Source organism: Canis lupus, chromosome 4 (genome assembly GCF_048164855.1).
Source record: "Canis lupus baileyi chromosome 4, mCanLup2.hap1, whole genome shotgun sequence".
Classification (NCBI taxonomy): Eukaryota; Metazoa; Chordata; class Mammalia; order Carnivora; family Canidae; genus Canis; species Canis lupus.
In genome coordinates, this window is record NC_132841.1 from 12,024,251 (window position 1) to 12,048,494 (window position 24,244).

The 24,244-nt window shown below is 34.9% G+C and overlaps 2 long non-coding RNA genes across 4 annotated transcripts in view; one reads left to right on the forward strand and one right to left on the reverse strand.

The window, feature by feature from the left end:
* Positions 1-24,244, reverse strand: part of LOC140631861 (uncharacterized) — a 280,039-nt gene that overhangs the window by 195,217 nt on the left and 60,578 nt on the right. Inside the window, exon 5 of one of the 3 annotated variants that reach the window (XR_012029379.1) lies at positions 22,767-22,803. The exons of the other annotated variants lie outside the window; for them this stretch is intronic. This is a non-coding gene — a long non-coding RNA (uncharacterized lncRNA). The remainder of the gene's footprint in view (positions 1-22,766; positions 22,804-24,244) is intronic. 3 annotated transcript variants of the gene reach the window in all.
* On the forward strand, positions 1,562-14,931 carry LOC140631484 (uncharacterized). Its single transcript, XR_012029030.1, has 4 exons — positions 1,562-1,657; positions 5,550-5,601; positions 13,359-13,566; positions 14,661-14,931. It is a non-coding gene; the product is annotated as an uncharacterized lncRNA (long non-coding RNA).

A 24,244-nucleotide genomic window follows, 5' to 3' on the forward strand; every position in this document is an offset into this window, starting at 1 on the left:
AGTGAAATTCCTGAATCAGAAGACAATCAGCTATCCAAGAAAGTATAGAACTTGAGAGGAAAATAAAAAATATTAGCCTTCTATACTGATAATATCCTAGCCTTTTGCTTTCTCATCTGGAGAGTTTGTCAGTATTTTTAGGTTGCTCTATTAGGTAGTTTTGATTTTGTGTTTTGTGAGAATATATCAGTTGCCACTATTAAGGGTAATGTGTAAATTGGTTTAATTTTCTATTTTGGGATATTTCTAAAATACAAATGGAGTAGGTTTTTTTCAGGGGGCTTTTTGGAGTTGATCTTAAAACCTGGCCATTAAAAATGAATTAGCCTCCACCAAAAGAAAAAAAATAAGGCTAAAAAAAATTAGCCATGGGTTTACAGAATCCAAACAGGGGAATGGCAAAGAATAAGAGCTGTGAAGTTTCCCTTCCAGGAAATAAGTTCAAACTGAAGTAGGAGGCCAAAAATTATGCTAGGAGAAAAGTTTCTAGAAAAAATGGAAATGAAAAATTACCTGACAAGTTATATTTGTGAGCAATTCTGAAATGCTAGTTGCCAGGGACGTAGAAAGACCTACGTGTAAGTAAAGAGAAAACCAAGTGAATTATTTTAAAAAGATGCAGTGAATAACTCCAGGAAAAATAAAAAATTAAGTTTAGGGAAGGAAATAAAATTATGTGCATAATGGCCCACTAGTGAATTATATTTATATAGTGAAATGAAGTTAATTTTTAAAAACATGGAGATAAATATCAGAAGAAACAGATATTTGTATGTAATTACCTTTGGAGAGCAGGGTTGATGTTGCTTGTCTTGGGAGAGCAATTTCTAGTGTAAACTACATAGAACTATTTGACTTTTAACACTTTATACCAATATGATTTTCATGAAAAATTAAACATTTAAAAATACAATTTGTATTTCTAACCCCCTCTACCATAAATACAAGGCTGGCATGCTTTCCCCAATGTTTTGTGGAACAGTGCTAAAGAGGGGTTGGCTTTTTAAGTATATGGATTAGGAAGATTTCAGTGGATTTGGTGGACTGGAGGAAGTCTTAGGACTGGAGTTTGGTCTGGAAGGCTCTGGTCAAATGTTGTTAATAACTTCTATTGGCATTGATCCAGCACTGATAAATAAGGAGATAGACTCTCATATACTGCCTCGGATTGAGTTTTGTGTGTTCACTGAGATGATGATTTTCTCTTTAACCATTATTGACTACAGGCACAAGTGTAATTCTCACTTTCCTCTGGGTTGTCTGGGTGTGCATTGGGCCTATCTTTAAATCCTGGGTGTTTCAGAGCATCTTGCTGGATCTAAAGCACTCAAATGAATGTGAATGCAAGAGGCTGAGGGACTAGAACATATGTCAAAAAATGTATAAGGATTTATCTTGAACTCTTGTCTATACACAGAAATACTTTATATCTTCCTACTTAAAGTAGTTTTTCTCAGTTTACAAAATAGTACCCAAGGCGGGGTGGTCAGTTTGGGTTAATGATTACATTTTTTACTTGAATAAGTTTTAAAATCTTATGTCAGCTGGCTTTTGTAACAGGACTAATCATATGCATGCATCAATATTCTGTTGTGCCTTAGTCGTTCAAACATAGCAAAAATGTTTCTGAGGCTGGTAACCGGTCATTTGAGTTGAGGTATGTGAGTTTTCATGATCTTAAATATGTGGAGTTGTTTACACTTAGGTTAAGAATTAAGAGAGAGACACATTGTAGATTAGGCTCAGATTGAATAGAATATGTGTTTGGGTAAAGAAACTAATATTATTTAAAAATCTACTATGTATCAGGCACTTTACATACATTATTTCATTTTTTTAAAGCTGAGATACAGAGTGGTCGTGTGACTTCTCTAAGGACTTCTGGTTAGTGAGTTGTGGAACTGAAATTTTAACCAAAGTTTTACTAGCAACAAAAAAAGGTGAGAAGTTGAGCAATTTTTATCAGTACAAATTTGCTTACAACAAAATCACTTGCAAAATTTTTAATAAGTGGAAATTGGGCTCTACTCCTAACCTACTAAACCAGAATTTCTGGGAGAAGTCCCAGGGAATTCTCTGTGACTTTTATGCACCCCCAAATTTGAGAACCACTGCTATGTCATAATTGTCATTATGCTCCAGTTATTTTTTTAGGATACAGTGTGTTACCCTACAATTAAATTACTTTGAAGATTAGCCTTGTTTTATCACCTACTGTTTCTCAATCCCTCCGAATATGGTCAGATTTCTGGAAACTCTATATACAAAAAATGTCAGAAGATTATATTTTAGATTCAAATTGGGCCACAAAGAATTAGCATTTTCTCCTTAGATGGAATTTGTGGAATAGTCACACAAAACAATGGTGGAGTAGAAAAAAAACCAGAGCTGCGAAATTTTCTGTGTGTTTGTTCATGGCAAAAACCATGAATGAGATGCATCTGTTTCTTAATGACCGATACTAGTTTTCCCTTAGTTTCCATGCATAGATTTCCACCCCTACACTTGTTCTAATGGATGAATGGTGGTGCTAGTCCTTTATTCCCTTTCTCTTCCTCTTTTAGCAGTTTTTAATGCATAGTTTGGGCCTTTAACAGCTTAGAATTCGAGAAGACTGACTAATGTTCCCCAGAATTCCTAGAAAGATTATTACCAGAAATTTAATAAAAAGATAAAAATATAGACAAAAATTAAGTACAGTACAAAATTAAGAAATCATAGGTAAGGGGGAAAAATGAGAGAGTTTGTATTGGCCCATGTTTTCATAAATCCTCATAAACGGGCCATGCCCTAAATATAACAGAAGAGAAATGAGAGGATGAAGAGATGAGGGCAGTTTATATTCTTCCTAGGGTGTCCCTTTCCAAAAACGGAAACTTGTTAATGTAGAAAGGTGGGGGGTATAGATATTTGCACAAAAAATGTGTTTTTTCTTTTATAATAATTCAGTATATTTTAAAAGAGAAGAATATAAGGTCACCAGCTCAATCTGGGATATTCATTGTGAGTTGAACAAATATATATTGAATGGGCTTTATATCAATGTCCTCTGAGTTTGAAATACTGAAATCCTACCTAGAGAGTCAGGAAACACAAGTTCTGGTCTCAGCCATGTGACTTCAAGCTGGCCACTCATTTCCCTTGACTTTCAATCTCTTTCTTTGTAAAAGCAAGCCAGATATTTCTGAGGTCCTTTCAGGTACTATGAATCTATGTCTGCATTTACAATTGTGCCGCAGGAAAGTCTGAAATTTTTCTTTGGTGAATTAAAAGGTTTTAAGTGAGGTTATTATAAGTTTGTTTAAATTGATGAAAAATTACAATTGTACAGAAAGATACTTAAAACCAACACGACAGCCTTTATCTTTGGGTAATATATTCAGTTAATATGTGTCCAATTAAGGTCTCTAGTCAGCATCTGCCTGTTTCTGAGACAGTTATCAAGTTAGTTATTCTGCTGATAAAACAAAATGCTAATTTTTAAGGTGTAAGGTGGAGAGGAAAAAGTGGTAAACATTTGCATCTGGATCACCCTGAGGTGATATGTTCTCTGCATACTTTGCATTCCAGTTATTTTTGAACAGCTTTATTGAGGTATAATTGATGTACAATAAATGCACGTTTTTAAAGTATACCATCTTGTATGTTTTGACAAGACATATGTCCACATGTCCAATATGATACATGAATTCATCACCACAATAAAGATAGTGAACATGTAAACACTCTCAAAAGAAACCTTGTGTCGCTTTGTCATCTCTCTCTTCCATTTCTACCCACAACACTCCCTCTTTTTCATTCGCCTGGGAACCAATGGTCTGCTTTCTGTCACTATACATAAGTTTGCATTGCCTAGAATTTTATATAAATAGATTATATAGTGTGTATTCTGTTTTTCAAGAATGTTTCAAGATGTTTTTCAAGCTGAGCCATTATTTTGAGATTCATCCACATTGTTGCATGCATCAAGACTTCATTCTTTTTGTTGTTAAATACTATTCCATTGTATTCCATTGTATGGATAAAATATATCTTGTTTATTCATTCATCTATCGATCCACATTTGGGTTGATTTCAGTTTGGGGTTGTTACAAGTACAGCTATTTTGTACATCTTTATACAAGTCTTTATATGGACATATGCTCTTGGGTAAATAAATACCAAGGAGTAAAATGGCTGTGTCATAGGGCAAGTTTATGTTTAACTTTATAAAGAATTTCCAAATTGTTTTCCAAAGGCATGGTTCCATTTAACCTTTTTACCAGCAATATGTGATCCCTTTATCATTATGAAATGATAATGTTAGCATGGCATATCTTTTCAAATACTTTAACATATTTGTGTCTTTATATTTGAAGTTGTAGGTTTTTGTAGGCATCATATACTTGGTCAGTAATTTTTTTTATTTAACATGATAGGTAGTCTCTGCCTTTTAACTTGGTTATTTAGATTTACACATCATATGATTACTAATATGACAAGATTTAAATCAACCTCCTATTTGATTTCTCTATATGATCTTTGTTCCCCTTTTCCTGCCTTCTTTTGGATCAACTTTATTTTTGGTGCCATTTTGTCTCCTTTGTTAGCTTATTATCTGTAATTGTTTCTTCTGTCATTTTAGAAGATGCTTTAGGATTTACCGTATATATCTTTACCTTATCACAGTCTATCTTCAAGTGGTAACATATCATTTTATATCATATCATATTATAAGGACTTTATAACAGTTTACTCTCATTTTTACCTTCTTGATATTGATGCTATTACTGTCATACATTTTACTTCTATATATAAACCCCATATTTGATTATTATTTTTACTTGCACAATTAGCTTTTAAAGGTATTTAAATAATAAAAGCCAAATGTTTATTGCCTTTGTGTAGATTCAAATTTCCAACTAGTATCATATTCCTTTTACCTGAAAGAATTCTTAAAGCATTTCTTATACTACAAGACCACTGGTAGTAAATTCTTTCAGCTTTGGATTTCAGAAAAAACCTCCATATCACTTTTTTTGGAAAGGTATTTTTACTGGGTGTAGAATTCTAGATGGACAGAATGTTTTGACCTTTCATAATTTAAAAAATGCTGGTTCTCTGTGTTTCCATTTGCATTGTTTTTGACAAGATATCTGTTGTCCTTACTTTTGCTCCTCTGTATATAATTTAAAATCTTTCTCTGGCTGCTTAAAATTTTCTCATTATCTCTAGTTTTGGGCAATGTGGTTATAGTGTACTTTGTAGTATTCCTTACATTTCTTATTTTTTAGTTTTTGAGCTTCATTGAAGTTTATAATTTTTATGAATTTGAAAAATTTTTGGCCACCCTGTGTTCAACTATTTTTGTTTGGTTCCCACCTTAAAGAAGGTTTACACATACATTAAAGAACTCTAATTACACATACATTAAGTCACTTGAAGTTGTATCACAGTTTACTGATATTTTTTTGTCTTTTTTACTTTCTAGTATTTTTTTCTCTGTTTCATTTTCTTTTTCTGTTTTTTTTATTCCAGTCTGTTAACACATTCATTTATATTCATTTCAGGTGTACAATATAGCGATTCAACAATTCATTATATTATTCAGTGCTCCTCAAGGTAAGTGTACTCTTAATCTCCTTTACCTATTCACTAATACCCCCTCAACTCCCTTTCCCTCTATTTACTACCTATTTGTTCTGTATAATTAAGAATCTTGTTTTTGGTTTGTCTCTCTCTTTTTGTTCCTTTATTCATTTGTCTTGTTTCTTAAGTTCCACTTATAAATGAAATCATGGTATTTGTCTTTTTCTGACTGGCTTATTTCACTTAGAATTATACTTTAATTATATAATTATACTTGCAATCATATCCATGTTGTTGCAAATGGCAAGATTTAATTTTTTATGGCTGAATAATATTCCACTATATATATATATATATATATATATATATATATATATATATGCCATATCTTCATCTATTCATCTATCAATGGACACTTGGGCTGTTTCCATAACTTGATTATTGTAAATAATGCTGCAATAAACATAGGGGTGCATGTGTCTCTTTGAATTAGTGTTTTTGTGTTCTTTGGGTAAAAAGTTGCAAACTTACTGAATTCTTTAATCAGTTCAAGTCATTTTTTGGTAGAGTGCTTTGGGTTTTATATATATAGTATCATGTCATCTGCAAATAGTGAAATGTTTACTTCTTCCTTACTGATTTGGATGCCTTTACTCCTTTCTCTTGCCTAGTTGCTGTGACTAGGACTTCCAGTACTATGTTGAATAAAATTGATGAGAGTGGACCTTCTTGTCTGTTTCTGACCTTAGGGAAAAAGCTTTCAACTGTTCCCCATTGAGTATGATGTTTGCCATGGGTTTTTTATATAGTCTTCATTATGTTGAGGTACATTCCCTCTAAACCAACTTTTTTAAGGGTTTTTATCATGAGTGGATGTTGTACTTTGTCAAATGATTTTTCTGCATATTTTGAAATGATCATATGGTTTTTATCCTTTTACCTATTGATGTGATATATTATGGTGATTGATTTGCAAATATTGAACCACCCTTGTATCCCAAGAATAAGTCCCACTTGGTAGTGGTGAATGATATTTTAAATATACTGTTGGATTTGGTTTGCTGATATTTTATTGAGGATTTTTGCATATAGGTTTGTCAGAGATCATTGCCTATCTCTTTTTGTGGTGTCTTTTTTTTTAAGATTTTATTTATTTATTCATGAGAGACACAGAGAGGCAGAGACAGGCAAAGGGAGAAGCAGGCTCCCTGCAGGGAGCCCAATGTGAGACTATTCTGTGACTCCAGGACCATGTCCTGAGCAGAAGGCAGACTCTCAACCACAGAGCCACACAGGTGCCCCTTTTATTTATGGTATCTTTATGTGGTTTTGGTATCCGGGTGATACTGGTCTCAGAATGAATTTGTACATTTTCCTTTCTCTTCCTCCTTCCTCTTCCTATTTTTTGGAATAGTTTGAGAAGAATAGGTTTTAGGTCTTCTTTATATGTTTGATAGAGTTCACCTGTGAATCTGTCTGGTCTTGGATTTTTGTTTGTTGGGAGTATTTTAATTACTGATTCAATTCCATTGCTGGTAATTTTTAAGAAATGCATTGTTGAAGCAAACACCAACATCTTTGTACAGTTTTATATTGCCATTCTCTACAAGTCATTAATTCTATCGTTAAACAAGGCTCCCTGAATTCATTGGGATTGGTGGGATAGTGGGGTGACAGGCACCAAGTGACATGACTTAACTATCTTAACTGCTAGAGACAAGGGAAACATGGTTGCGATCATGGACAGAGCTATCAAATTGGTCTGTTCAAGTTTTCTATTTCTTACTGCTTCAGTTTTTGTTATTTTTATGTTTCTAGGATTTTATCCATTTTTTTCCAGGTTGTCCAATGTATTAACCCATAATTTTTCATATTCTCTTGCAATCCTTTGTATTTCTGTGATGTTGGTTGTTATTTTTCTTCTTTCTTTTCTGATTTTGTTTACTTGAGTACTTTCTGTCTCTGTCTTTCTCTCTTTGGTAAGCCTGCCTAGAAGTTTATCAATCCTGTTGATCTTTTCAAAAATCAGCTCCTGGTTTCATTGATCTGTTCTATTGTTTTTAAAATCTCTTTATCATTTATTTCTGCTCTAATCTTTATTATTTCCAACATTCTGCTATATTTGAGTTTTGTTTATTCTTCTTTTTCTAACTCCTTTAGGTGTAAGGTTAGTTTGTTTATGTGCAATTTTTCCTGCTTTTTGAGGCAGGCCTTTAGCTATAAACTTCTCTCTAAAAACTGCCTTTGCCTGATCCCAAGCATTTTGGACCATTGATTATGTTTTCGAATTTGTCTCCATGTTTTTTTCTTTATTTCCTCTTTGATTTCTTGGTTGACCCATTCATTGTATAGTGGCGTACTATTTAACTTCCATGTATTTGTGTTCATTCCACATTTTTTCTTGTAGTTGATTTCTAGTTTCATTGTGCTGTGGTCAGAAAAGGTACATAGTATAACATTGATCATTTTGAAATTGTCGAGACTTGTTTTATGACCTAATATGTGATCTATTCTGGAGAATATTCCATATACACTTGAAAATTTGTGTATTCTGTTTTAAGATGGAGTGTTCTGAATATATATATTAAATCCTTCTAGTGCAGTGTGTTATTCAAACCACTGTTTCCTTGTTTATTTTCTATTTAGATGGTCTTTCCATTGATGTAAGTGGGATGTTAAAGTTCCCTACTATTCTTTTATTACTGTCAAGTAGTTCCTTTATGTCTGTTATTGTTTTTATGTTTTGTGTGCTCCCATGTTAGGTGCATAAATATTTACAATTGTTATGTCTTGTTGGATTGTCTCCTTAATGATTATATAGTATCCTTCTTTGTCATTTGTTACTCTTTGTTTTAAAGTCAATTTTTTTTTCTGAAATAGCTATTGCTACCCCCATTTTCTTTTGACATCTATTTGCTTAATAAATGTTTATCTATCCCCTCACTTCCAATCTGCAATTGTCTTTAGATCTGAAGCCTGTAGGGTTTTATTTGTTTGTTTTTTAATCTATTCTGTCACCCTATGTCTTTTGATTGGAACATTTAGTTCATTTACATTCAAAATAATATTGATAGGTATGTATACATTGTCATTTTACTATTTGTTTTGTGTTTCATTTTTGTAGATCTTTTCTGTTCCTTTGTTCCCTTGCTCTCTTCTCTTTCCATAAGTTGGCTTTTTTTAGTGATATACTTGGATTCCTTTATTTTTCGTATATCTATTACAGGTTTTTGATTTGCGGTTACCATTAGGTTTGTATATAACATCTTATGCATATAGCAGTCTATATTAAGTTGATGGTCACTTCAGTTTGAACCCATTCTTTACTCTTTTCCTCTCCATGTTTTAAGTATATGGTGTCATACTTTACATCCATTTATTTTGTGAATCTCTTGACCAATTTTTTTACAGGTATACTTATTTTCACTGCTTTTGTGCTTCCCTTTTTTTTTTTTTTTTTTTACTCTTATTTATGGTATTTTCTTTCTACTCATAGAGTCCCCTTTCGCGTTTCATTTAGGGTTGGTTTAGTCGTCATGAACTCCTTTAACTTTTGTTTGTCTGAGAAATTTTTTGTTTCTCTTTCTGTTCTGAATGATAACTTTGCTGGATTCTTGGCTGCAGATTTTTCCCTTCCAGAAAGTGAAAGATTTTTCACTTTTTTCTGGCCTGAAAAGATTCTGTTGAGAAATCTGTAGCTAGCTTTATGGGGTTTCCCTCATATGTAACTGTTTTCTTTTCTCTTGATGCTTTTAAAATTGTCTCTTTATCATGGCTCTTTTTTTTTTTTTGCCATTTTAATTATTATGTGTCTTAATGTGGACCTCTTTAAGTTGGTTTTGTTGGGGGATCTCTGTGCCTCCTGGATCTGGATATATGTTTCCTTTCCCTAGATTAGGAATGTTCCAGCTATTATTTCTTCAAATAAGTTTTCTGCCCTCTTTTCTCTCTTTTCTTCTGCAATGCTTATGATGAGAATGTTATTACACTTGATGGCATCACTGACTTCCCTAAGTTTACTCTCATTTTGCTCAGTCTACTATAATTTTTTTTTCTGTAACCTGTCCAGGTTGATTACTTTCCATTATTCTGTCCTCTAGGTCACTGATTTGTTCTGCTTCTTCTAGCCTGCCATTTATTCCATCTAGTGTATTTTTAAATTTCATTTATTGTGCTCTTCATCACTGATGATTGGTTCTTTCTTATCTCTGTGTTGAGTCTCACTGATATGATCACTCTTTTCTTAAGTCTAGTGGGTATCTTTATGATCATTACCTTAAATTCTCTATCAGGCATATTACTTATCTCCATTTTGCTTGGGTCTCTTGCTGTGATTTTGTCCTGTTTGTTCTCTCATTTGAGACATATTCCTCTGTCTCCTCATTTTGTCTAACTTTCTGTGTCTGTTTCTCTGTGTTAGGAAAGTCAGCTATGTCTCTTGCTCTTGAAAGCCCAGGTGGAATGTGTGCTTTTAACAACGTGGCACTGGTCCTCTTCCACAGGGAGATGTGCAGCTGTCACAGAGACTAGGGTAGGCCTGAGCCACTCTGCAAAGCATGTGTGGATGGGGCATGCAGTTTTAACAAGGTGCTTGTGTTTTCTGCAGAAGGTGACCAGCCCCCACTGCCCCTGTGACTAAGACCCTACAAAGCAAAGAGTCAGCAGATGAGGTCTTTGCAAGGTTTGGCAAGTTTTGCACTGGTCTTCTGGGGGAGGGGATCTGCAGCACTGGAACTGAGGCACACCCAGCTGGAAGGAGCAGGGCATAAGACAAACAAGTTAGGTAGTAAATGCTGGTACCATTGTTGGTGCCCACAAGTTGCTATGTGTTTATCCTGGGGGCTGGGAGAGGGAAATGGCACCTGCCAACTCCTTTGTCTCTGGATAGTCTTTCAACAAATTCTGAGATTCTCCTTCCTGTATGCCCCCAGAATTTTTCAAACCATTCCTTCTATGCTGTATCTCCCCAGGCTGTTTCTTGTACTGTCTCTTTATGTGCAGGGACATAGTTTCCTTTTTTTTAAAGATTTTATTTATTTATTCATGAAAGACACAGAGAGAGACAGAGGGAGAGGGAGAAACAGGCTCGCTGAGGGGAGCCCCATGTGGGACTCGATCCCAAGACCCTGGGATCATGCCCTGAGCTGAAGGCAGATGCTCAACCACTGAGTCACCCAGGCAGCCCAAGGACAGAGTTTCCTATTACTCTTCTGGTCCTCCTAGAGCCAAGTCTTTTGATTTTTAAAGTTTCAGACTTTAATTCTTGCTGGATAAGAACTCATGAAGTTCAGCCTCTCTGGTTTTCAAAGCTGAATGCTATGGGCTGTGCAGGCTCCCCTGTGTGGTAGTCTGTTTCTCTCCCCTCTCCACATCTTCAGCTTCTTCTTCCCTTCAGTGGCCAGACCCATGGGGTTTAGTTTCCCACTACATCTCTTCTCTTCTTACCCTCTTTGATGTGGCCTCTTCTCTATATTTGGTTCTGGAGTTTGTTCTGCCAGTCTTCAGGTCATGTTCTGGGTTATTGACACTGCTGTGAGTGTTATCTGGTTGTATCCCATAGGATACAGTAAGCTTATGGTCCTACTTCTTCTGTCTTCTCTGGAAGTTTCTGAGTTTCATTTTGGATAGTATCAATTATTGTCTTCAATTTCATTAAACTTTGACAATATTTCATCTGTCATTAATCTCATTAATGTCTTTTTCTTCTAGGTTTTATTTCCCGGATTTATCTTCTGGTTTTTGCCTCTGAAGTTTATATGGTCTTTAAAAATATATCTTTATATTTAGTATATTTAATTTCTTCTTCAGTTCTTTGAACATAAAAGTATAGCATAATAGTTTTCCAATGTTTTTGTCAGCTATTTTTAACATCTCTGTCAGTTTTGTCTGATTGATTTTTCTCTTCATTATAGGTGGCATTTTTCTGATTGCTTGCATGCTTGACAATTTTTGATTAGATGTAAGATATTATGTTTTACCTTGTTGAGTGCTGGATACTTTTTTATTTCTATAACTATTGTTGGGTTTTGTTCTGGGACACAGTTATTTAGAAATAGTTTGATTTTTTCTGCCACTGCTTTTATACCTGAACTGTATTTTGTCTGGGTTTAATTATTCTTCACTGCTGAAAAAAGACTCTTTTGAATACTCTATCCAATGGTTCATGAATTATGAGTTTTTCTTCTCTGTCAGGGAATTGGTCTAGTCCTGTACCCTAACTGAGCCCAGTAACCGTGGCCCCATGTGGGATCTGAGTGCTGTTGTTTCATCTTTTTGAGAATTTCTTTCCCTAGCCACAGGTGGTTTCTGCACATGTATGCCTTGATCATTACTTAACTGAATACTTGAGGAAGACGAAGGATATATTATTAACAAGCATGCCAATATCATTATTTTTGCATGGTATTCTCAATGCAAAATATAAGAAGGAAAATGTCATTCTAGTTATAAAACTCTGTATAGTTTTAGAGCCTGTGACTATTTAGCCCAACTTGCTGTGCTGATCCATTTACTATGCATTGAGTAACTTGCATCTAAGGGCACTGTAGATGGTAATGAGGTTTTGAATGCCTTTACATGAGACCCAAGTCTCATCTTTGAAGGATGACGCAAGTGATCATTACTGCTGATGAATTTTAAATAGAACAATCATCCTGATTGCTCTGCTTAAGTCTGACTCAGTAAGCCAGCTAAAGCATTTCCCCCATCATACAGACTCCTCAACAAATCTCAAGATTTTACCAGGCATTTTCATGAGAAAATTTGAAAAATGTTCAGGCTTCACACACTACTATCAGGCCAGTGTGACTCCTTTTTATTTTGCCACAATCTATGGAAATGAAATAGAAAGGGGAAATAATATGGAATAAAGTTAGAGAAATTAAAATCAAACCTTGAATTTCATAATTGACTCTTATGCTGATTCTCTCTTTTATATTTTACTCTTATTTTCCCTTCCCTTTTGTGAATTCACTTTTTAGCTTTTGAAAATTATTTATGATTCTTCAAATTCTTTAAGAAAGGAATGAGTCATAATATATTTCGTACATGTTAATAGTCTTCTACTAGGTCACAGCAGGTGGCTGACCTACTTGAAGGGCAGATACGTCACATCTTCAGCAAGTAAAGAATTAATCATCACCTGATGTGATGCAAAAATTGAAAGACCTTAGTGATTTTTGCAGCCTAAGATTGGCAAGATTCTGGCATGATGGCCTTCATTTTTCTGTCCCGTGTTTATGGCTAATTTATCACAAAACACTCTTCCAATTCATCAAGATCTCAACTGCCTTAAGTCAGTACCCTAGGCAGCTACTACCAATCACTCAATGTATGACTGTAAAATCAATCCTATCTGCAATTCAGAAGTTAGTCCATTCTTTTAATTTTATAGGTCCAAGAATTGGGACTTCCAATGAGCTATAGAGTTTAAATTGGGACTAGGTCCCCAACTCCAAGCATAGTCATTCCACAATGTCTCCATAGTCCTAGAAGGCCAAATACTTTTGTGTGTGTGTGTGTGTGTGTGTGTGTGTGAACATACAGTGACAAAGCAGACATATAGACACAAGATGACAGACAAAAATGAAAAGATTTTCATCCTTTCCTGTTATTGCCAGACTGAACCTACTTCTGAAATGGAAAATTTTATCAAAAGAAAAAAAATATTTTCAGCTGACTTAGAAACTTACCCTGCTTGTCAAGCAACCAAAAAGAAAAGATTAGTGTGAGATTTTTTTTTGCTGTTGTTCACTTTTGGTTTTGTTTTGTTCTGTTTTTTTCCTATCCAGCTTTGTGCAGAGCCAAAGAAGAAGAATATCCACAAAAGAATATTTCAAGGTCATTGAAAATCTCCACCAACTTCAAAACCCTCTCCCATTTTCAGTTTCTGATACATGAAGATCCTTTAGTAGATATATAGCTTATGAGCACCAAATGAATTATTATGCTGAAAAATAAATTCCTATGGAGAGAAGGATATTATTGATTAGGGTGTCAGTAAGTATCAACAGATTCTTTTCTAAGAGAAGTTTGTGATAAGGGGTGAGGGGAGAGTACATAGCAAGAGAGAAAATGTGGGAAAAGGAAGCTGCGATAATACAAATTCCAGGGTGTTTTTTATGCAATATTGAGGATAAGTGCAGAATGAGTGAGTTGCCCAAGCTCTTTCAGGTGAAATTGAATTTTAAATCCTAAATTCCTTGATCTGATTCACATTATACTCTACTGAATTGTACCTGACCATTCCTCAGACCCTCTCCATGAGCAAAAATTATTTACCATGAAGAGTTTCAGATAATCACTATTATTAAGTAAACACAATGTTCCAAGCTATATCTTTATTGCTTTTCCTATGTATTACCTTACTTAGTACTCATAGAAAACTTATAACGTACATTCTTTTATTATCTCCACTTCACAGATAAGAAAAGTGAATCTTAGAAAAGTTAAATAATTTGTCTAGGGATTTCTGGCTAGAAAGTGATAGTGGAAATTTGAAGTACAATCCAACTGTTGCAAGCCAAACTTCTAGTCACTATACTAATCTGCTTCCTGTCTTATCAGAACCAGATAAAAGAATCTTAGCCTTGTTTTGTATGTTCCTTAGAAGAAAAATGAAATTATGAGACAATAAAATAATTTAAGGAATTCATACTTTCTCTTTTGTTAAAAATCAACCAAAAAATGTAAAATGATATCTGATGTAAGATTTAGAGATGCCTAATTGCAGAAATCAACCACCAGATCAAGTCCTTTGATTAAAGTTGGACTTTCTATACTTAAAAAAAATCCCTGCTTAATTATACAGTTGAATGTTAAATATTATAATACATTTGTTATAAACCTCATCCTTATGTCTGTTTACACATACACATTTTTACATGCACAAATATGATGCCAAAAATATATAACAAATCTTCACAGTTCAAGGGCCTTCTCACAGAATTATGTAGGAGCCTCTTTCTGGCTGGTTGACTGAGCAGAGTTCAGCCTGGGAGCTTTTTAAAGGCTGAGGACAACATGTTTGTTTTGTTGAGGTTAAAATCTGTGAGTTTTGGTGGCGATTTTTTCTAATTGTAAATTCTTGATAGGTCTGTAGTTAGAAGCCAGAGGAAGTTGAAGGGGACTCTGGATGGAATGAAGAACAATGTTTGGAAATGAAGAGCTAGAACCTGAAGCTCAACTTTTAGAAGAATTAGTGGTATTTTCGCTTGTTGATGGAAAGGTCAACAATTTTGAAGATGGAGCAAGTATCCATAAAGAAAAGCTTTTGAAAACTGTGTCTAGGTCTTTATCCAGAAAATCCTTTTTGGGAGAAAAATGAGAAACTTGCTAATAAGCATTAAAATTATCTCTATTGAATCCACACAAGCAGATTCATTTACCTCAGAAAACTTGAAGCCTAATAATACCTCTGCATATTATAAAGTTTTGGGATAATTATTTTAATTTGGTGCAACAAAAGCAAACAAAACAACAAAACAAAAGCCTTCTGCTATGTACCTATATAATACATATATAAGTATAATATAAAATGCTTGCCTTGCAAAAGTATAAAATACATGTGTATGAGTATAAATATAAAAGGATAAAAATAATAAAGATAGTATCTGCTAAGTGCCAAATGTCTAAACCAACTAATAATGGCTACTGAGAGTTCCAAGGAAGAATTAGAGACTGATAAGAGGGAAATGGACCAAGAAACCTAACCCATAGTTTTATCCAAAAGGAAATAAGACTCAGAAAAAAATTTTTCTTGAAGTTTAAACAGCTATAGAGATCTCTCACTGAGTGTAAATCTTCTGATTTCCTGGTCTAAGACATCTGCCATCACATCAGGCTATCAGGGAAAGACTCACGAAACAGAAAGAATTAAGCTAACCCTTGCAGGAAGAGTAGGTAGGGCACTTTAACATTTCATTGTTCTCAGAGGTTTGCTTACTTGAGGTATGCTAAATATTAAGTTAATGGCTACCTCCAACAGTTGATTGAAAATGATATGTTTGGCCAACCAATATTTGTTCTTGAACTTGGATGGAACCAAAATGAGTCACAGATACTTCATTCGTTAAAGTCCTTCAGTCAAACAAAATTATTTGAAAATTTACTGAATTCTGGAAATTATGCTAAGTTTTGAGGATTCAAAGGTAAAAAGATGTGATCACTGAATTTCAGGGTTTCAGAGCTTCCTGAAGTGATAGACTGTGCCATAAGTAATTACATCCCTAAGAGTAATTTTTATAGTGGAAATAATTACACATTGCAGTTTAAGAGTCAGAAGAGGTTCCCTGCCTTAGTCTGTCAGGGCTCTATAACAGAATACTGTAGATTGAGCGGCTTATACACAGCAGAAAGTGATTTCTCACAGTTCTGGATGCTGGAAAATCCAAGATTAAGGCACCAGCAGATTAGGGATCTCTGGTGACAACCCACTTCTTGATTCATGGATAGCCATCTTCTCACTGTGTCCTGATGTGGCAGAGGGGAGCAGGGACCTCTACAGAGGCTCTTTCATTCACACTATTCTCATTCATGAGGGCTCTGCCTTTATTATCTAATCACCTCCCAAAGGGACATCCAAATACCATCATGTCAAGGATTAGGATTTCAACATATGAGTTTGGTGGGGGCAGTTGGTGTGGGGTGGAGCACAGCATTCAGTCCAGAGCAGTTTCTAAGACTTCTAGTACAGTCTGGAATGGCAAAAAAGAATGTACTTTAGGCAGAGGACATATCTCTGTCTCTCTGTTCTAAGCAGCACTCCAAGGAGAAAGAAATCATGTGAAATAGTGGGTAAAGTTACCACCTGGGAAAAGGAATTACTGAGTAACTCTGGAAGTTGTAAGAGCTATTCTTATCTATGGGGGAAATATTAAAACCCTAAATCCCTACTGACAATTTAAACATGTAAGTTGAATCATCCCAGGTTTCTCTCTGAGAATTCATACAAAATCAGTTATTAATATCTTTACCATTTTCCCCAAGCTGCTGCTAATGTAAGACCTCTGGTTCCTTGCAGGATTCTTCCAAAAGGTGATGGAAGTGTGTGGAATGAAATAGTGATGGTGATTTCTCAATCTTATGAATATACTAAAAACTCTAAGTGTACATTTCAAAATTATTAAAATGGTGAATTTCATATTATGCGAATTTTACCTCCAGGAAAAAAAAGTCTCCCAAAATATTTTTGAAACTCCTCAAAGGATATGTTACAAATGCTTACAAAACCAATCCAAGGCTCCTACTTACTTCTGGCCTCTACTACATGCCACTGCTATTTAAATTTTTAGAAATCTATATACTAAAATATTTCAAACATACAGAAAAATGCAGAGTATCCACTATCCAAAATCATATCACCAACCAGAATCAATAAATATTAACATTTTGCCACATTAAGCTTTTCGCTTCAGAATATTTTTATAAAAAATGAAATGTAATATACACTTGAAGACTTTTTCAATTTCCTTCTCTCCTTGCCCCAAAGACAGTTTTCTGAAGCTTTTATGTTTCCTTTCTATAATATTTCTATATTTAAAAATATTCACCACTTATATATTTTTCAAAGCTGAATACAATATTATTTTGTAAATTTATGTTTGATAAATAAATGCTACCTAATGACACACAATTTTTTAAAAGATTTATTTCAGAAAGAGAGAGAAAGAGAGAGAGAGAGAAGCAGACTCCCTGCTGAGCATGGAATCTGACTCTGGACTCAAACTGAAGACCTTGAGATCACAACATGAGCCAAAATCACAAGTTGGACCCTTAACCAACTGAGCCATCCAGGCATCCCTAACCACACACAAATTTTTATTCCATATTATGTTTTTAAGATTTTTGTTGAGATATGTAAATGTGTTTAATTCACTTTACTTCTTTATACTATGGCATCATATATATGTAGTACAATTATTTATTCATTCATTCCTTATTGATAGGCAGGATTGATTTGTCTATTGATTTCCAAATATTTGCTATTACAAACAAAATCATACTGATCATCCTTTTGAATGTCACCATGTGCACATTCCTTTTTTTTTTTTTTTAAGATTTTATTTATTTATTTATGAGAGACACAGAAAGCGGCAAAGACAAAGGCAGAGGGAGAAGCAGGCTCCATGCAGGAAGCCCAATGTGGGATTTGATCCCGGAACCCCGGGATCATGCCCCAAGTCAAAGGCAGATGTTCAACTGCTGAGCCACCCAGGCATCCCACCATGTGCACATTCCTATGCGTTTCTCAGGGATGTGTATAAGAAATAAAATTTACAAGATATTACCAAATTCCTGTCCAAAGAGGTTGCTGTATTTTCCCACATCTTCAGCCACATTTGTTACATCTGTATTCTTTATTTTCATTTTCTTTATGGATGAGAAATAACATCTCCTTATTTATAATTCATTACTGATTAGTGAATTTGACCATCCTTTCTTAAGATTTTGGCCATTTGTGTTTATTCCTCTGCAAATTTTCAGTTCATATCTTTTGCCAGTTTTCTTTTAAAAAAAAAGATTTATTTATTCATGAGAGACACAGAGAGAGAGAAGCAGAGACATAGGCAGAGGGAGAAGCAGGCTCTATGCAGGGAGCCCAATGTAGGACTCGATCCTGGATCCCCGGATCACGCCCTGAGCCAAAGGCAGAGCCACCCAGGTGTCCCTTTTGCCAGTTTTCTACCTCTTGCTGCTTTGTGGAGTTCTTTGTATAGTCTGAGTACCATTCCTTTGTTGATTATACGTATCCAAGCCTGAGATTGCCTGCAAAACTTTTAAATTTAAATATAATCAAGCTTATCAACCTCTTCTTTATGGTTTCCACTTTTGCCTCTTGTTTAAGAAGTTCTTTCCTATCCTGTCACAAAGACACTAACTTACATTTTATTAATAACTTTACTTCTTCACTTTTTACATTTGAGTATTTGTTCCTCACTGACCTTTTTTCAAAATAAACCTAATATTTTTTTCTATCTGAATAGACACTTGTCAGAGCGATAGTTACCAAATAGAGCATTTTTTCCCAACTTAATATAATGTCACCATTCACCTATACCACTTTCTGTTTCTGTACTTTTTTGGATTTATTTATTTATTTATGACACTACTTAAGTATCATAGCTTCGTAATAAATATGTTTTGATAGCTGAAAGAGAAAGTCTTTAGTCGCAGGTTGGATTCCCAGGAGAGGAAAACACTGAGAAAGACATTAGCATGCAGAAGGTTTATTATGAATTTCTCTTGGGATTAAAACATGTGGAAGGGAAAGGAAAGATGTGAATTGGACAGAAAGAGAAGATGAGCTGTAATGCAGTCCCAATGAAATCCTCTGCAAACTACACAGGGAATTCTGGAGTTGGGATAGCCTTTCAAAATTATCCCAAGCTGGGACCAAAGGACTTGACCTTTATACCCCAGCACTGATCAGTAAATTGCCTTGAACAAGAGCCATGACCTTGGGGTCTTTTCAACTGATGCAATACTCAAAGTCAGCTGCCAACTAATGAGTGTCTGTCAGCAGCACTCTCAGTATTTGGGGTATTAATTCTTTCTTGCCTCAAGAGAGATCTGTGTGACACATCACATCCTTCCTGTTTTTCTTATTCAAAATTACTTCAACTATTCCTGGCTTTTGACTGTTGATATGAATCTTACAATCAATTCATAAAATTCCATCGAAAGAAAATAACACCTGTTGGTATAATTGGAATTTAAAATGCATAAATTATTTGTGAGGAGATGACATTTATGATACAGATTTCCTCATTCATTGACCATGATTTTTATATTTATTTAAGTCTTCTTAGGTCTTGCAATAATATTTATAATATTTTTCATAATTGTCCCACACAATTTTTATTTAAATTCCAGTTAGTTAATCTAAGTGTAATCCTAGTTTCAGGTGTACAATTTAGTGATTCAATACTTACATACAATACCTGATGCTCATCACAAATGACTTCCTTTATCCCCATCACCTATTTCACCCATCTCCTCGTCTATCTCCCCTCTGCTAACCTTCAGTTTGTTCTCTATAATTCAGAGTCTGTTTCTTGGTTTGCCTCTCTCTTTTATCCCGTATGATCATTTGTTTTGTTTCTTAAATTCCATTTACGAGTGAAATCATATGGTATTTGTCTTTCTCTGACTAACATTTTGCTTAGCATAATATTCTCTAGCTCCATCTGTGTCATTGCAAATGGCAAGATTTCATTTATTTTTATGGCTGAATAATATTCCACATATATATTTTTTTCTTTTCATCTTTTTTATTTTGCACTATAAAAAACAACAACACCCAGTAACATACTGCTGTTCTTCACATTCATATGGATTTTAGGAAATTATTGCCTTTTCCCCTAGAGATAGAAACTACAGACAAAAAAAGAAGTGCCACATTACAAATCTGCAAACCCCAGAAGTCCACACCCTGAAGACAATCCCCAGGGGTAGGGAAGAAAACATGTGTCACAAGAGATGAGACAAGCACACATTAAGGACAGCAAGCTGGGGAAACGACCAGTTCAATGCCAGTGATCCGGATGCAGCGGGTCCTTTTTACTCTTGGCAGCATAGCCACCCCCTCAAAGGGGTGATTTTCGGTCTAAGGTCTGAAGACCTCTTTTCAAATGACACAAGAGATGCTTTGAGGAGGGGGTGACGAGAAAGGTTCAAGTATGAATAAGAATCATGTGAAGTCCAAAGTCAGGGAAGAACCTCCAGTGGGAAGGAAGCCCAGACAGGTCAACATCTTGCTACTTCAACTACCTGCCTTCACATGGGACCCAAGAGGGAGTCTCAAAACCATGTGAGGGTTCAAATAAGCATTTTGATCTCATCCCTCCACACCCTGGAGGTGTTACTTTCCTGACTGGGTGGTGATCAGCCAGTATTATATATATATATATATATATATATATATATATATATATATACCACTACCACATCTTTTTTATACATTCATCAGTCAATAGATATTTGGGCTCTTTCCATAACTTGGCTATGGTAGATAATATTGCTATAAACGTTGGGGTTCGTGTATCCCTTTGAATTAGTATTTTTGTATTCTCTGGGTAAACACCTGTTAGTGTCATTGCTGGATCGTAAGGTAGTTATATTTGTAACTTTTTGAGGAAAATTCATACTGTGCTGTTTTCCAGGGTGGCTGCACCAATTTGCATTCCCACCAACAGTGTATGAGTTTTCTCCTTTTTCCACATCCTTGTCAACACCTATTGTTTTTTGCATTGCTGATTTTAGCTATTCTGATAGGTTTGAGGTGATATCTTATTGTAGTTTTGACTTATATTTCCCTGATGATAATGTTCAGCAACTTTTTGTGTGTTGGCCATTTGTATGTCTTCTTTAGAAAAATGTGTATTCATGTCTTCTGCTCAATTTTAATTGGATTATTTGAGCTTTGGGTATTGAGTTGCATAAACTCTTTATAGACTTTGGATACTAACCTTTTATGAGATATGTCACTTGTAAATATCTTCCCCCATTCCATAGTTTGCCTTTCAGTTTTGCTGATTGTTTCCTTGGCTGTGAAGAAGCTTTTTATTTTGATGAGGTCCCAATAGTTTATTTTTGCTTTTGTTTCTCTTGCCTCTGGCAACATATCTACTAAGAAGTTGATACTGCCAATGTCAAAGAAGTTACTGCCAGTTAATGGTTTCTTGTCTCACATATGGTCTTTAATCCATTTTGAATTTATTTTTGCGTATAGTGTAAGAAGGTGGTCTAGTTTCAGCCTTTTGCATGTTGCTGTCCAGTGTTCCCAAGGCCATTTGTTGAAAAATGTTTTTTTCCATTGATTATTCTTTCCTGCTTTGTAAAGATTAATTGACCATAGAGTTGTGGGTTTGGCATTATTCTATTCTTGACATTAAAGAGAATGCTAAGCAACCTTAATCAGATTAAGAAAATTCCCTTCAAATCCTAAATTTTTTTCCAAAGGGTTTTTTAAATCAATATACTAAACATTTTGGAGGTAGGATATTAATAAGGTAAATTAATGAAGTAGGCATTATTATTATCTACATTTTACAGATGAGAAAGTTGGAGGAAGTAACTTGTCCAAGATCACACAGCTAATAAATGATAGAGCTAGAATTTGAACACAGGAAGTCTGTCTTTACTGTACATGTTCTTAATTGTGACACTGATTGACTCCTAAGCTCTCTAGGAAAGCCATCCAACTTCCTTGATATTATTTCCTAATATTTTATTTCTAACTTATTTTTATTTTGTCCCCCAGTTTTCGTTTTTACCTGAAGCCCCAGACTAATGAAAAGATTCTTGCCACTTCCAGACTCAATTTTACAGAGCATTCAACTCTTTAGGCATCTTAGCTTTGAGATTTGTGCAAGAATCTCAGTTCCAGGGCAACATTTCTGGTCCTTACCTGGGTACTAAAATCCAAATTTCTGGCCATTAGGATTATATTTGGGAACAATACCTTAGAAGTCAGTTGTCATGGCATTAGTTTATATGCTTACTATCCTGTTTTCTTGTTTCCTTTTTATTTTTGACATCTTATATTTTTCTTTTTCATTGCATTTCACTATAACTTTTTGTTATGTTTTTATCCAGCATTTCTGTGTTTGGAAACATGGAGGTGAGAAGAAAAGGTGTGTCCCTCAGTGTCATCTCAGTTCCAGTGTTGGTGGAATTTTCGCTTCTTATTATGTCCCTTCTAAACTCTTATTAATATTTTCCTGTCCTTGTCTCCATTCACTTTTTTAGCCTGGCTCAACCACTCTAAATTTCTTAGTGATGCATAATTTTGCAGGTTGCAAAGCTAGAGGGACAAGGCACTCTCCTCCATGTGAGAAACAATTGGTAGAGGAACAAACACAGTTACTTTGGCCTAAAGATGGCTCTTTCAGTCCTCCCCATTGAGGTAGGTTTCAGTCACTAACTCTGAATACTTACCCACTTCTCTTCTCCTACTCTCAGGCCCTGCTGCTGAATCTCATGGAACCAGATTTTTCTAATCTAATAATGAATTTGATTTCAGTGGCTCTGTCATCTCTTCCAGCTCCACTTGTGCTGGCACCCATCCTCCCCCCTCCCCCACCCCAGTCAGCACCTCTGCCAATTTTCAGAAGACTCAGCAAACACAAGTAAGTACTTGAAGAGGGACAAAGATGGGGTAAAGAGGGATACCACCTCACTTTGCATTGTGGACTTACCTAGTCAGCTCTAGCCCACCAAGCCCCACTGCTGGCACTAAAAAGAAAACAAATCAAACGTGATATGAATTTTATTTTTTAAAAGATTTTATTTATTCATTCATGAAAGACACACACACATACACACACACAGAGGCAGAGACATAGGCAGAGGGAGAAGCAGGCTCTATGCAGGAAGCCCAATGTGGGACTCGATCCTGGTTCCTGGGATCACGACCTGAGCTGAAGGCAGATGCTCAACTGCTGAGCCACCCAGGTATCCCTGAATTTTGTTTTAAAAGAATAAATTAAAACTTTTCTTTCAAATAGAGATGTTTTGTTTTGTTTTGGGCAATAATGAGATTTCCCACCAGTTCTCCATTCATAGAAGAGATGTAGGATGATTACAGAAGACCTAAATTTGGGTCCACCTTTTCAAAGCATTAAATCAGCATTTCAAGATAGAATGGTCAGTCTAGATAAGATGTGAACATCTATAATTAAGGAGCTAATCTGGATGGGGACCACTTCTACCTGTTTGGTAAAGACAAACTTTCAACATTTATTTATTTGTTTGTTTATATTTTGCATACATTAAAATTCATATATTTTTGAGGAGTATATAGTATTATGACTTTTACATATGCCTAGGTTATATAACCATGATCACAATCAAAACAGACAGTTCCATCACTCTCAACATTCCCTTGTACTGTCTCTCATGTCTAAATCCTGGAAGCGACTGATTTGTTTTCCATCACTATCATTTTGCCTTTTCCAGAAAAACAATTATATAGTATGTAATTTTTTGAGATAGTTTGCTTCACTTAGCAGAATGCATCTGAAATTCATGCATGTTGTTAGCATCAATAGTTTATCCTTGCTTAATGCTGAGTAATATTCCATTGTATGAATTTACTATAGTTTGTTTAGCCATTTACCTGTTAAAGGAAGTTTGGGTTGTTTTCAGTTTGGGGTGATTATAAATAATTCTGCTTAAATATTTTTATAGGCTTTTTGTGTAAAAAGAAGTGTTCATTTCTCTAAGGTAAATACCTAGGACTGGGACTGTATGGAAAGTTTATGTTTAACTTTATAAGAAATTACCAAACCATTTTCTGGAATTGTTATGCCATAAGTCACATGTATCAAAGTCCTTGAGGCTCTACATCTTTGTCAAACCTTGATGGGCCAATTGTGTGTGTGGGGGGGGGGGTTGTTATTATTTTGTAATTTAGACATTCTATAATAGATGCTTAGCAGTATGGATAGCAAATTAGCACACGAAAAGATGCTGGACATCATTATCCATGAAGAAACTGAAAATCAAATTTTCTAAAACTCTTATGAAAAGGGTATTATGCTTCACACTAAAGAAATGAAGATTTCTTTCCAGGAGGTAAATAGTGCAGCAATGTTGGAAGTATGACTCTCAATTAAATATGGTCTGTGGATAGAGGAAGAATAGAGAGAAGAAATAATAAAGATTCTGGAAAAAT